We start from the raw sequence: 13,095 nt of genomic DNA, 5'->3' as shown, positions 1-13,095 counted from the left end.
ACAAGATTGCATTCACAGGGCTGCTAGAGATGACTTGTAGAGATAAAGTTAGAAAAATAATGCTCAGGAAAAGGTGTTAGCTGTCCTTTACACTTACAGGCCATCAATATCAAGGAGAGAGAGGAATTGCTGTGGAAGTTTACAAAGCTTAACTGAAAACAATGGGATGAAGTAGTGCCAGAGGAAAGTACAGGTCTGATCATGATTTTCATATGCAGGCAAGGCTTACAGCTGGACCCCCAGAATCTTGCTGCTGTGTCTGAGTTAAGGAAGATTTCCTGAAATACTGGCTGAATTCAGCACTCCCTAATGAAGAGCACCAACAGCTCATATCACTGAGATCATCTGCTCTCTGAGAGCAGTTTCAAAGGGCTGACTCCCTCCTCCTTGTCTTGTCACAGGCTGTGCTAGATGTGCTTTGAAATAGGGAAGCATCCACAGAAACTCTTGCTCTCCTGCAGATGCCTGACCAGAAACCCAGGGAAAGGAAAGGCCTCGTTCTGTGCAAGAGGTGCCAACACCCATCTCTGCAGCAGGGGAAATCTGCAGGGGCTGTTTGAGCTTTCACAGTACAGACTAGTGGATGAAATGTGGGCCTGACTATGTGAACACTGAATGACAGCTGTGCAAATGTGGTAACTCATCATATTTTACATGTGTTTTACAGAGGAACTGTGGTTGGGAGGGCACCTGCAAGGAGACACAGAAAGCCAAAGGGATGTTGAGCCCCAGGACAGCTGAGGTACCCAGTTTTCAGGCTCACTACTCCCCACGAGGGGGAACTGTGTAATATTACTAAATTTCCTCGAATTCCTCCTTAACAAGGAAATATTCACTCTAAAAACAACAGCATTTATTGATTCACAACAGACAACAGAAACAGAAAGGTTTATAAAGACAAGGTGGCAGGAAAGGGAAAACAACCAAATTTAATTTTCTCATCTCCAAAAGCAAATTCGACAGGCTTTAGAGAGCTGGCAAACTTCCAACCATTGTGCAACCCAACAACAATCAGTATAGGAGATGGAATTGCTTTTCCAGCTTTGCTTTTATGCCATCCAGTTTTTCTCGGTGATACATTTAACTCCCCCACTCCCTCATGCATTGATTAATTCTTAACTAATTAAAAAGAAAATTCCACTTTCTCCTCCCAAAGCATTAGTTGGCCTCAACCCTCTAGAGGTGCTAATAACTTTCTGGTAGGTCAAGTGCCATTCCATGGTCCTGACTAAATTATTGGCAGGCTGTAAACTCAGAGTGAAAATGCGCTTCTGAACATTGTGAGCCAAAGATTAATACTTCCACACATTGTGCTTATATTTAGGAGATTTATCAACAGATAAACTTTCCTGAAGAATGTAGGTAGTGCATAGGGCTTACTGATGCTTTTCAGCTCAGATCAAATCCAACACAAAATAGTTGCTTTGGGGCAACCACCTCTGAGAGATACAGAGACAGACATCCACAAGACATAGAAAAACTATACAGAATTAGGAAATCACTTTTTGGTGGGATGAATTCATTACAGTGGCAATTTATTCACCTGCTAGACTATTTATGGCTCTAACAAACAAGGAGAAATGAAATATCATGGACCTACATAGAAAAAAATTATGAAGATCTGCACACTGGATTATACTGAGAAATTGCTACAGCAAGAAACAAGTTACTGATGAGAAACTGGAACACACAAAATGCAATATACTGCCATGGGACAGGACAGATACATCCTTTCTTAAGGCCCTTCTGCTTACGAAGAAAAAAATGTAAATTAATTGAACTATGGGGCTGAAGTCAGCTGGGAGCCAGTTGAAAGCAGGTGTTGTACATACATGAGTCTATCTGGAATAGAAAAATGTACCTGTTGTCTGAGACTTCACAGACCAACAAAGCATGGCATTCTGCCTCTATGCTAAAGCTGAGCAAACAGTTCCATCAGTTAAGCACAGAAGTCATATTTCAATTCCTTCAAACTCAGAGAAACCTTTATACTTGAATACGAGCACAATCAGTTCCTGGCCCATGGATACTTGGAGAACTGTGGCAAGGGAAAGAGTGCAATAAACAGAATTATAATTAAACTACCATGGCTGCTTTATCAGAGACAACGACTGCCATTTGGGTTTTAGAACTACAAGGTTTAAAGAAAAATAAACACAGTTTTAATCTTACAACTTCTGTTTTCTTCCCCTCCCGATCATACGAGCAATTTCTGTTGCACAAGTGTCTGGCATGCTCAGTTACTCATTAAAAATACCTTTTAGGTCACATCACACTCCACAGAATGTCTTGCATTGTGCTGTGACTGATTAAGAGGCAAGACTGAAACTGAGGGTACCCCCTGCACAGCTCCTCCACTAATCCCAACACCCCAAACAAATACTTTTAAGACCGTGTTCAAAAATGCATTTTCACATGTGTTACATTCTGTAGTCCATTCCCTCAAGAACAGCACAAAGATCTCGCACAATCAGAATTCTCTTTGTGGATAAACACAGCCCAGCCTTTCACAAAGTGACAGAATCATAGAATGGTTTGCAGTGGGAAGGATTTTAAAGATAATCTAGTTCCACCTCCCCCCTAAATACTACAAATGTTATAAATATAAATAGTATAAATATTGACTTGATATTAAATTTAATAAATGTGATAATTTCTCATTCTAAAATTACAAACATCTCAAAAGTACAAATGCTCTCCACCCCTTACTTCTGCTGAACTTCCTTGTTGCTTTTCTGCTGGTGCTATCCCAATAACCTGCCCAGTCAAAAGTCTAATCACAAGCCTCTCCTTTCTACATTTTCCAAGAGCAACTGGCTCTGTCTTGTTCCTCTTCTCTACCAAAACAACAACAAGGAGGATTTTGGCATCAACACGAAGGTATAAATCACAAACCAGTCCTCCTCTGCTGGGGATTAGGATTCATTTTATTTTAAGGCAGAAGATTTTTCTTTGTATATGATCATTAGCCTGAGGGCAACAAAGTCATACTGCTCCTTATGTGAAGCTTTACAGAAGAGGTAGTTTTTAAAAATGAAATCCTAAAGCCTGAAGAAATCTTCCACAGTGCTGTGTTCTGAGATACACCAGGGCAGGTGCTGGCTATGTGAGAAGAGCATTTTCAAACCATTCCCTTTTAACTTCTCTCCTAAATGCTCAGCATCCCTCCTGCAGCCAGTGGAAGGATCATGTGAGCTAAATATTAATTTTGGTTTAAGTGGAACCACAGTAAGTTATTTTTCATACGTTTCTTTAAATTGCAGCTTCTTTCCAAAATGCTCCTTTTAACTTAGGCTGCAGTGGATGTTGATTTTTAAGGTTTTATTTTTTTATTTGGCAGTATTCATACTCACATCTAAAAACCCTTGAAAGAGGCATTTGTACATTTCAAACAGAACTGCTGAAATACAAACCCTGCTTTTCATACCAATGAGACATGATGGATAGTGTTTTCACATCCAACTCTTCTTCCATTAATAGTTTCAGAATTCCTTAAAATACACTGCACAGCTTTGTTATACTGCAGCATATTTATTCCCTTGTTAATGTGCAGTGTGCCTGGTTCAGAGTGATGATTATTGCCCTTGGAAGCAATGAATAAATTGTTTAAGGAGTGTGGAAACAGCTCCTTGTGCAGAACTCCCCAAGCCAAGGTTGGTGAGGGATCCAAGGAATGTGGAAGGGGAATACAGCTGGGTTACCTAAGGCATGAGCTCAGTAGGTGGAGTTTAAAAACACAAGAAGTATCCCATGCCATGACAGAGTCAATGGTACAGGGCATGTGTTAGAGGCTGATAATTCCTACAGAGGAAAAGAATCTGCTCAGCCAACTGGAAACCAAACTGATTTCAAAAGTCCAAAATGGAAAGTTGGAATCAAAAGGCTTCAAAAGGATCAACCTTAAAGTGGTTCAGGTTCTGTGGTGAATAAGTTATTCTACAGAAAGTGCAGGATGCAAGCTGAGATATCAAACTGGTATCAAGAAGGTGTTCAAAAGTGGATGTGTCTTGAGGCTGCTATGTCTAGGATGTCCAAAGAGATGGGTGAGCATGACCAAAGAAATTGTGATCTTTCAGGAGAAAAAAAAAAAAATACATTCAAGGAGAGGAATACAGCATGTGTGAATCTAGTAACACGTTTTGCTAACCTCAAATCTCAGCTTCACTCCAGAAGGGAGGCACTTGCTAGCATGGGAAAATATTTCCTTGATGTTTCATCCTCAAAAGGGTGGTGTTGATACAGCTGTAAAGAGCATATGGCTCCTTTTCTCAGCTGATGAAAACCTCCCTAGCATCAGTCAAAGGAAGGGGAAATGGAAAGAGGACAGGGAAAAGGGAAAGGAAAACAGGAAAGGGAAAGGAAAAAGGAAAGGAGGAAAAACCAAGTATATGAAGTTTCTTAGTATTCATATAACACTTTACTGGCTGATACTAATTGAAATGAAACAACCAAATGCATAAAAGTTAGAGTGGTTCAGAACTAATCAGTTAATTTGAGGACAGTCAGTAGCTTTTAGAGTGTCTAGCTGAAATACGAAAAAATTTGTGTTCGGATAGCAAACATTTTTAAAATGCACACATGACTCTGAGGGAACATGTATTATGTACCACAACAGCACTGATCTCAAGGGATACTTCAGCATGGGTGTACAGAAATATTGCTGAAAGAGTTTTGTTACTGCTACTTGCACAGGAATCGTAGATTAGGACAACGGAGTCTTTCACAGACTTCTGGAGAAGTCACAGTTTGATTTATACAGACAACACTAGGATGTGACAGGAGATGAATATAATTGTTCCTGGAGATAATTGGAGAAGAAAAAGGAGGAAGAAACGTTGAAAGGAAATAATTTTCAACTCCAACACAATAAAGATGACACCATCTCAATGGAGCCTGCTCATCCCAATGCTGGGAATGTTGCAAAAGAAAGAGGTTTTACTTCTAGCAGGAGTGTGACAGAGCATGGGTTAGGGGGAAGCAAAGCAGCCAGTCCAACAGCAACACTTTACTGGCTTCTGCCAGGTGATTAATAAAAGATAATGATTTCTGAACAATTCACCAAGTGAGCTTTTCAGAGTATGACTTGTTAACTCAGCCCTACTCAGGAACAGGCACTGAAATTTTTGTATCTGGCAATCTCTCATAACCCACTTAAATGATCAATGAAAAATAGTAAAAAAGGCTGTATTAGCCTTTCCAACATCAATAACATGAATATTTCATATTGTCCCCACCCAGTCTTGGTTTAAGGATGGACCAGAGGAACAGCAGCCTTTGTAACAGTTCCCAGTGCGTGCATTTGTTCTGTTAACATTCAGAGCTGACATAAAGATCCCACTGTGTCTGCACAGCCATAGCATTCTGCAATCACACTATCCATTCCAATTTGATTTTAACTTTAAGAAGTATTAGAGCTCAAAAATAAAGACAACACTCTGACCTTGTTAACAAGCTGAGACAGCTTGAAGAAGGCTTACTTTGCTCACTTACATTTCCAAACTGCACAGTCCAGACAGACCAATCCAGACTTACCTGCAAGAAAACAACATACAAATTTGGGGTTACAACTTCAAACTTAAAAAAAAAAATTCTCTCAGATTATTTATTTAACTGTTCTTTTTTTCCAGTCCTTAAGTAATTAAGAGTGTTTTTTTCCATCCTAATAATTTAATTGCACTGACAAAGGGCAAAACATATCTGTTGGGTTTCTTCATACTAAAAAGTACTGGTTTGTGTGCTCATTGAGTCTTGCCCCCAGCTTTCCCTTCTCCTGCTGCTTTACAGTGCAACAGAGTGTTTCTGTATTGTTTCAAACAACATGACTGAGTGCAAGGCTGAACATACTGAGAAATGGGGTTTGTACCCTTTCCACTGAGCTTTGAAATAGAAGAAAGATCAAAAGCCAACAGCCACAGAGAGAACTTCTGTTTCTACCATGGAAGCAAATACTTGGACCTCAAATGATTGAGTGAAGTCAGGTGAGCTTTTAGAGCAACGTGCTCACATCAGTCTCCCAGCAGTTTTTACAGAATGAGATTTGGCTGAAAAACATTTGACTGCCACATCTTTTCTATTTGCCAAAGCACAGTAAATTCCTTGATGGTGGTTTAACAAGCACTGTAAGAGCCTCTCTCACACTAGGAGGCAGGCTGCCATTCCAACTCAAATGTACCACTCTGGTATTTACAATATTCACAGATTTCTAACCCCACTGGCTTACCAGTGCACCAAAGTGACTGATACCCCCCAGCACAGGATGTTCCTGCAGCAATTCCCAGGGCAGTGACACCACCAGTGGCTGTCCCACTCCACACTACAGTGACAGTCCCACACACAGGGTCCCCACTCTACACTGCAGGTGATACCATGAAGGCAGCAACTTAATGGGCAGTGGGGGCATAAACTGATAAGCAATTTACTAATAAAGAACAGTCTGCAGAAGTCCGTGATACCTGACATTAGTTTGTCCATCTTCCACTGAAAATATTGTTTCACATCATTCTCTTATGCACTTCCAGATTATTTTTCTATCATTAAATTCTACAGAAATTATAAGATTCAGCATGCTACTGACATGCCAACAACTATGACACTACAGAGAGGACAGTCTTTTGATTATTTTTCTTATAATATAAAAAATAAATATTATCTGCCATTTTCTGTAAAGGAGAATGCAAACATTATCTTATTCAAGAGGAATTTAAAGGCCTTTCTGAAGAGGAAATGTAAATATTATAACCTCAAGAAAAATTTAGTAGCCTCTCCCTGGGCCATGAGCTTTTCCCCAAGTTCTTGCTGTGTAACTTCTCACCTGCTTTCACAACTCGTGTGTGAGGCCATTTAAGAGCTGGAATCTTTACAGAGGAGACAAACACATATATACACACAATAGCATGAAAAATAAATAACTTCTTTCACTGCTCTGCAGAACCTGGTTCTCAGAGGCTCTGCCAATGTTGTCCAGACAAACACTGAGCAATAATTATGCCCCAGTAGGAGGAAGGAAGATAGAATAATCTTTTCACCAGATGGACATTAAATTCTGAATATGCCCCCATCTGTGGGTTCCCCAGCACAGGAACGACATCAACCTGTGGAGCAAGTCCAGAGGATGCCACCAAGATGATCAGAGGGACGGAGCAGCTCTGCTGTGAGGAAAGGCTGAGAGAATTTGGATTGCTCAGCCAGGAGAAGAGAAGCTTCAGGGTAGCCTAACTGTGGCCTTTCAGTATCTGAAGGAGTCAACAAGAAAGATGGAGAGAGGCTACGAGAGTACGTGGTGACAGGAGCAGAGGGGAATGGCTTCACACTGACAGAGGGCAGGGTGAGATATTAGGAAGAAATTCTTCACTGTGAAAGTAGTGAGGTCCTGGCACAGGTTGCCCAGAGAAGCTGTGGCTGCCCCTGGATCCCTGGAATTGTTCAAGGCCAGGCTGGATGGGGCTTGGAGCAACCTGGGCTGGTGGAAGGTGTCCCTGCCCATGGCAGGGGGTTGGAATGGGATGATCCTTAAGGTCTCTACCAACTCAAGCCATTCTATGATTCTGTGATTATGAAAAGGACATCTGGATCAGCTGTTATGAGAAATGAAATATAGCTGGAGATTATTCAGAATCCATCATTCAGAAAGCACTGGAAATGCTTCCCTAATATGATACAAAACTTTCTTACCATTTAGTTAATGAGATACTGAAGGACTTCAGATTAAAACACATTAGTCTCTATATTCTCAGCCAATAAAAATATATTTGTATGCTATCAGAAGTGTCCTAAAAAATCAGTCTCTCAGAGCTGCCAAATCCAGCTGCAAATGCCACACACTACAACACAGCAACTCCAGGTCCCTGAGGTCTGGGCATCTGCGGTAGGACAGGAGCAGCTGGAAGGGAAACTCCTCCTTTGCTGCTGGGCTGAAGTCCCCCAGTGTGAGGAAGCACTGAGCAGCACTGACTGGCCACATGCTTCTGACACGGTTTGGGCCACTCTAACTTAGCAAAACTACCCTCTCAGTGCTCCACCCATGATGAGGACAACGCTGCTGTAACAGAGCCAGTCAGCTCAGGGATGGATGAAAGGAGACAGATAAATTCATCTATTCTTTTGCCCTCCCCATCGACTGAGGTAAGTTAATCCATGCTTTGGGTTGGCATGGCCAAGTTTTGGTAGCAGGGGGGAATACAGGGGTGGCTTCTATGAGAAACAGCCAAAAGTTTCCCCCATGTCCAGCAGAGCCAATGGCACCTGCTCCAGGACAGACTTGCCACTGGCCAAGGCCAAGCCAACCAGGAATGACAGTAACACATCTGGGAAAACATATTTATGAAGTAAAAAAAAAAGTTTTTGTGCAGATGAAATGCCTCAGAGAAAGCCAGAGGAGATCAGAATGAGAACATCTGAACAGCTCTGCAGACACCGAGGGCAGCGGGGAAGGAGGGGCAGGAGGTGCTCCGGGCACGGGGGCAGAGGTTCCCCTGCAGCCTGGGGAGGAACCCACCCTGGAGCAGGGGGTGCCAGAAGGAGGATGTGACCCTGGGGGAGGCCTGTGTTGGAGCAGGATCCTGGCAGGGACCTGCTGACCTGTGGAGAGAGGAGCCCACCTTGGAGCAGTGGCAGGAGCGACTTGTGATGAACTGACTGTGACTCCCATTCCCCTCTCCCTGCGCTGCTGCAGGGAAGGAGGTAGAACTTGGGAAGGAGGGAGAGGAGCCATGGTCAATCCACTACAGTCCACTTTAAGGGTTTGCCACCACCTGGGTGTTGCAGGCACTGCCTTCAAAAGGTGACTGGAAAATGCCTGTTGGGGTGTGGTTTGTGTGGCAGGTTCCTGGGGGCAGAGCTGTGACAGGGGCACCACTGAACACTCCAGCCAACAGATACCCCAACCCACATCGTCTGCACCAAACACTGCTGGAGGGCCCCACAGGAATAAGTAAAACAAGTGGGAAGGAATATCTAATATAAGCCTAAGAAAGCTCTTATCCCCACCTAGTGGTACTGGTAGCATTGCCAGGAGGCAAAAGCAAGAGGCTCAGTCAGCCTGCTTTTGGAAATGCCATTCTCTCCAAACTCCATTTCCACCCTGCTGTGACAGCACCAGGCTGGTGGGAGTCCAGCACTGCTGGTCAGTGCAGATGCAGAGGAGACACCCGCCAGATTCCCGGTGTCCCAATGCAACGACGGGCCCAGTGAGCTCTGAAACAGAAACTCTCCATTGCAGCTCTCATCTTTTCACCGGCACCTCTCCAAATCTGCTGAGGTTCCCAGCATGTACCTTGTGGATGGTTTGATGCCGGGAGCCAGCGGGATCCTGCTGCCACCTGCTGTCACTGTGTCACACACAAACACAGGAGTCCTGCACGGTGCCCTGGCAGCACAGAAACGCAGGGAATGAGAATTGCAGGCAGAAAGAAAAAAATGGTGATAACTGCATTCCTATCTGAGGAATTCTCCTCCTTTCCTGCTGCATAAAAGACCCCAATTTGTGCTTTTTTGACTTTTCACGTGAACACTCAAAATTTCAAAGGGACTGTTTGGACAACCCTACATTAACATTATGTCACTGCACAAATAAACTTGGGTCTTTGTATGTGCAACTCTTGAAAAACCTTATCTTCCTTCCTGTAGAAATTCACCCAGCCTGCTCACCCAGCCCAGCCCAGGTGACACCTGCAGGGGCAGGGGTGACACGGGGTGTCTGTGCTCCACGGGACCTCACTGGGAGGGTGTTTTGCCCCTGCTCAGGCCCGGGCAACACTGGGCTTGGCATAGTCACAACAGGTAGAAGCCAGAGACAAGGAAGCAGCAGGTGGGAGCACCCAAGAGCTCTCACTGGTTTTGTTTTGTTTTATTTATTTCCCCAATCAGCGCAATGCAGATAATGACAGGAAAGAGCTAAATTGCAGAGTTCAGCCCCACACAGCTCTAGATGCCATCAAGGTGGAGCAGTCAAGCTGATGGCCTGTGGCTCAGGGAGATGACAGCTCTAGCCAAGAGAATCCTTTAAAGCTTGTTTCATACCACAACCTTGCACAAAGTCAAAGCATTTATAACTTTCACTTAAATGAAGTCGACATCTGTTAAAACACGCAAATATAGTCGTAAGCCTTCCATCTTATCTACATTATTGAATTTCTACCCTTAAAAGTGACAACAGGCAATGGGTTGCTGAGAGGTGATAAGAACATCCCAGTGCCTGTGCCAGCCACAGGACACCTCCTGCATCAGGTTGATCCCCGGCAGTAGGGGGATTTAAGTCAGAGCCCCTGAGTATGGGAGGGTAGTGGTCATGGAGGAGAAAGGACTTGGGTAAAAGAGGGAGAGTGCACTGACATGTAGCGAGTGTTGGTTGAAGTGGATGTGTACTGGGTCAGGTTGCCAAGAGACAGAAGGATAGCTCTTGAAAATGAGGATGGAGGAAGAAGAGAAATATTCCAAGAGCCATTTGTGCCAGCAGCTGGCAGCACTGCCAAGGTCCCTTCATGGCTCTCTTCTGTCTAACACAGCACTGGAATGACATCCAAGTCAGGACAGTCGAAAATATTCATTGGTCCCTTCCTAAGGAGCATCCTACAGAACATTTTTCTCTCCTTTTGGGAGAGCAGAAGATTGATAAGGATGTATAAGATCTATAAGGATTTAAAACTGCTACCTTAGATAGATATAGATACACAGAGTAATCTGATATTTTAGCACCCTGCACATGCAAATGCAAACTGTGCTTGGCCTCTGCCACAAGCTGGCCTGGTGCCAGCTGCTCTGACATAAGAAAGAAGCAGATATAAGCCATATAGTCCATCACAGGGAACCTTGTGATACACTAGGGACACAGGGATCCACAGGCACCCTTACAGCTACCCCATGAAGTCCTCTTTGATGGTAGTTACTGAACAAATTATTGATCCAGAGCCCCCAGATACCCTCTACCTATCTGCTGTAAGCTCTGAGTAAGGTAGCAAGGATCACCCCCACAAATTCTAGATTTTATGCAAGGGCAGCAAAGCAGCTCCTTCCATACCTGACTGCTTTGGAATTAACTACTCACAGCTTACAGGAAATTAGGAAAATGTTGTTATTCATGTCTGACCACTAACACAGCCAATGAACTAAACATCTTTAACCTTGAGAGCACTCTAGGGAGCAGGAATGAGGAAAAAAAAAATTATCCTGGAGTGCAGGCTCTGACCAGTTTAACAGGCACTGATGATGTGATGATTCCACACTTCATCTCAGCATTACTGACAGCCCACTACAACAAAGAGAAATGCTGCAAACACCACAGGATGGGTTTTATTCCGTGTGGTTAAACCCAGTCAGAAAAGCACTCAGACATATATCTTTATTCTGAATGCTCACTTTAGCTTCCAGCTGATGAGACCTGAGCACGTCCCTAATTACTGATTTGAGAAAGGTGTGGAGATGCTGCAATGATGAACAACAGAAAACAAAGAGAAAGCAAGATCTTCCTAGAAGTGAGTAGTTAAATTCCATGAGCTACACCCCTTGTAACTGTTAGGGCAAAATACTTTGCAGACTACTCATCTGTAACTCAGCCTATTCCAAACAAAACCACACAGCTTTATGGTTTTTTTACCAGATTTATGGTTTTAAAGGCTGTCTTTAATATTGCTTTTATTCAACTAACCCAACACACAAACCAATTTTTTCTGTTATCAGCCAACAATTTAGAAACAGTAGAGACATAAGTGATTGGAGACTGCAGTCCCTGGAAACATTATTTTTTCACCCTTTCTTTACCCTCAGGGAAAATTGTCTTCCTTGGATTGAGCAGGTGGACAGGGGTGAAGGAGGAGGGACTACCCCAAAGGCAATTCCCTACAAGCCCAATTCCCTACAATTCCCTATTTAAACTGTGCTTGCAACACCATTTCTGTATCAATATCAACACTACATTCTCTCTCAGAAATTTCTGATGATATGCAACTGAGGAGACTCCAGTCACAGATAAAAGAAGCAAAAACTAGCTTGTTGTGATGATGCTTTTCATATTGCTTTTAAAAGAAAATAATTTTATAATATTTATTTATATTCTATGTTATTGTATATAATTATATATTTCTATACCTACATTAAATTTAAATTTATAATATTTATTTGTAGGTTTTTAATAATATTTATTAAAAACCAGAAAAAAACATCCCCCCCCCCCCTTTTTCTTTTACCCAGGCATCAAGCACAGCCCACTCTACAGTGATCTTTGTGCTTCTGAAAACTGGAAAATCCTCCTCTGAGAGAGGAGAATTGCTCCCTTGATTTTGTGTGACAGTCAGTTAAGGCTTAATAAGCAGCCTGAGATTCCTTACCACGAATTTTTCATTTCCTGTGTTATCACAGGCTGTTGACACAGCAGCTGATAATCTTAATAGGCTGAGAGAAGCATTTTTATAGAGAAACTTAAAGGAACTAACCTATCTCGAGTGAATTAATTTCCAGTTTGTGTTTCCTACAGTCCCAAAGGCCATGCCCATTTCACACTCTTGGACAGCTCAGCTCTGTCATGGAGCACCAAAGTGAGAAAAAGTGCTGAAACTCCTCTGGGATACGTGGATGTTCAGAGTTCAGGACTTTGCAGTAAATGAAAAGTTTCTGAGGTTTCCTTTTTTATCCTTGAGTCACTGGGCAGGAGATGCATCGTCCCCTGATTTTCAGCAGTTGGTGTGAGTGAGGTCACTTTACAAGGCACTGTAGGTATAATTCAAGTGACCAAAGAGACCAAGGCCATGCTGGTGCTCCTCACTCATGAGCACAGGGTGTCCCTCTCCCTGTGGACCCCACGGCACCGTCCCCCTCGGTGCCGAGCTGATGGCACGGGGGCCCAGACCAGCCAGCCTTGGCCTCGGGGGGAGCATCCCCGTGCCAGGGGTGGAAACTTAGAACAGACCACCTGACCTAAAAGGCTGGGGATGGTTAGATGGAATCAGTAAAAACAACTGGGCGTAAAGAAATGTGGGAAAACAACTTTCAGCTTCACAAAACAAAATTAAAAAAATTGATCTTAACTAGCTTGGGGTCATTGTGATCTGTTCCTGACTGGCACCAAATTCAATACCTAATTCCAACTTAAAAATAAAATCAAAT

At 43.1% G+C, this 13,095-nt stretch overlaps 1 protein-coding gene across 5 annotated transcripts in view; it reads right to left on the bottom strand.

The window, feature by feature from the left end:
• LOC114066114 (Kv channel-interacting protein 1) overlaps positions 1-13,095 on the bottom strand; it is a 242,411-nt gene that overhangs the window by 104,824 nt on the left and 124,492 nt on the right. Inside the window, exon 1 of one of the 5 annotated variants that reach the window (XM_027900534.1) lies at positions 4,148-4,266. The exons of the other annotated variants lie outside the window; for them this stretch is intronic. The gene's annotated coding sequence lies outside the window, so the exon portion shown is untranslated. Of the gene's footprint in view, positions 1-4,147; positions 4,267-13,095 lie in introns of those variants that run through there. 5 annotated transcript variants of the gene reach the window in all.

Source organism: Empidonax traillii, unplaced genomic scaffold (genome assembly GCF_003031625.1).
Source record: "Empidonax traillii isolate 1590-97213 ecotype Southwest subspecies unplaced genomic scaffold, ASM303162v1 scaffold735:size313519, whole genome shotgun sequence".
NCBI classification, from domain to species: Eukaryota; Metazoa; Chordata; class Aves; order Passeriformes; family Tyrannidae; genus Empidonax; species Empidonax traillii.
The sequence above is the reverse complement of the archived record's forward strand: the minus strand, read 5'-3'. Positions and strand labels throughout refer to the sequence as shown.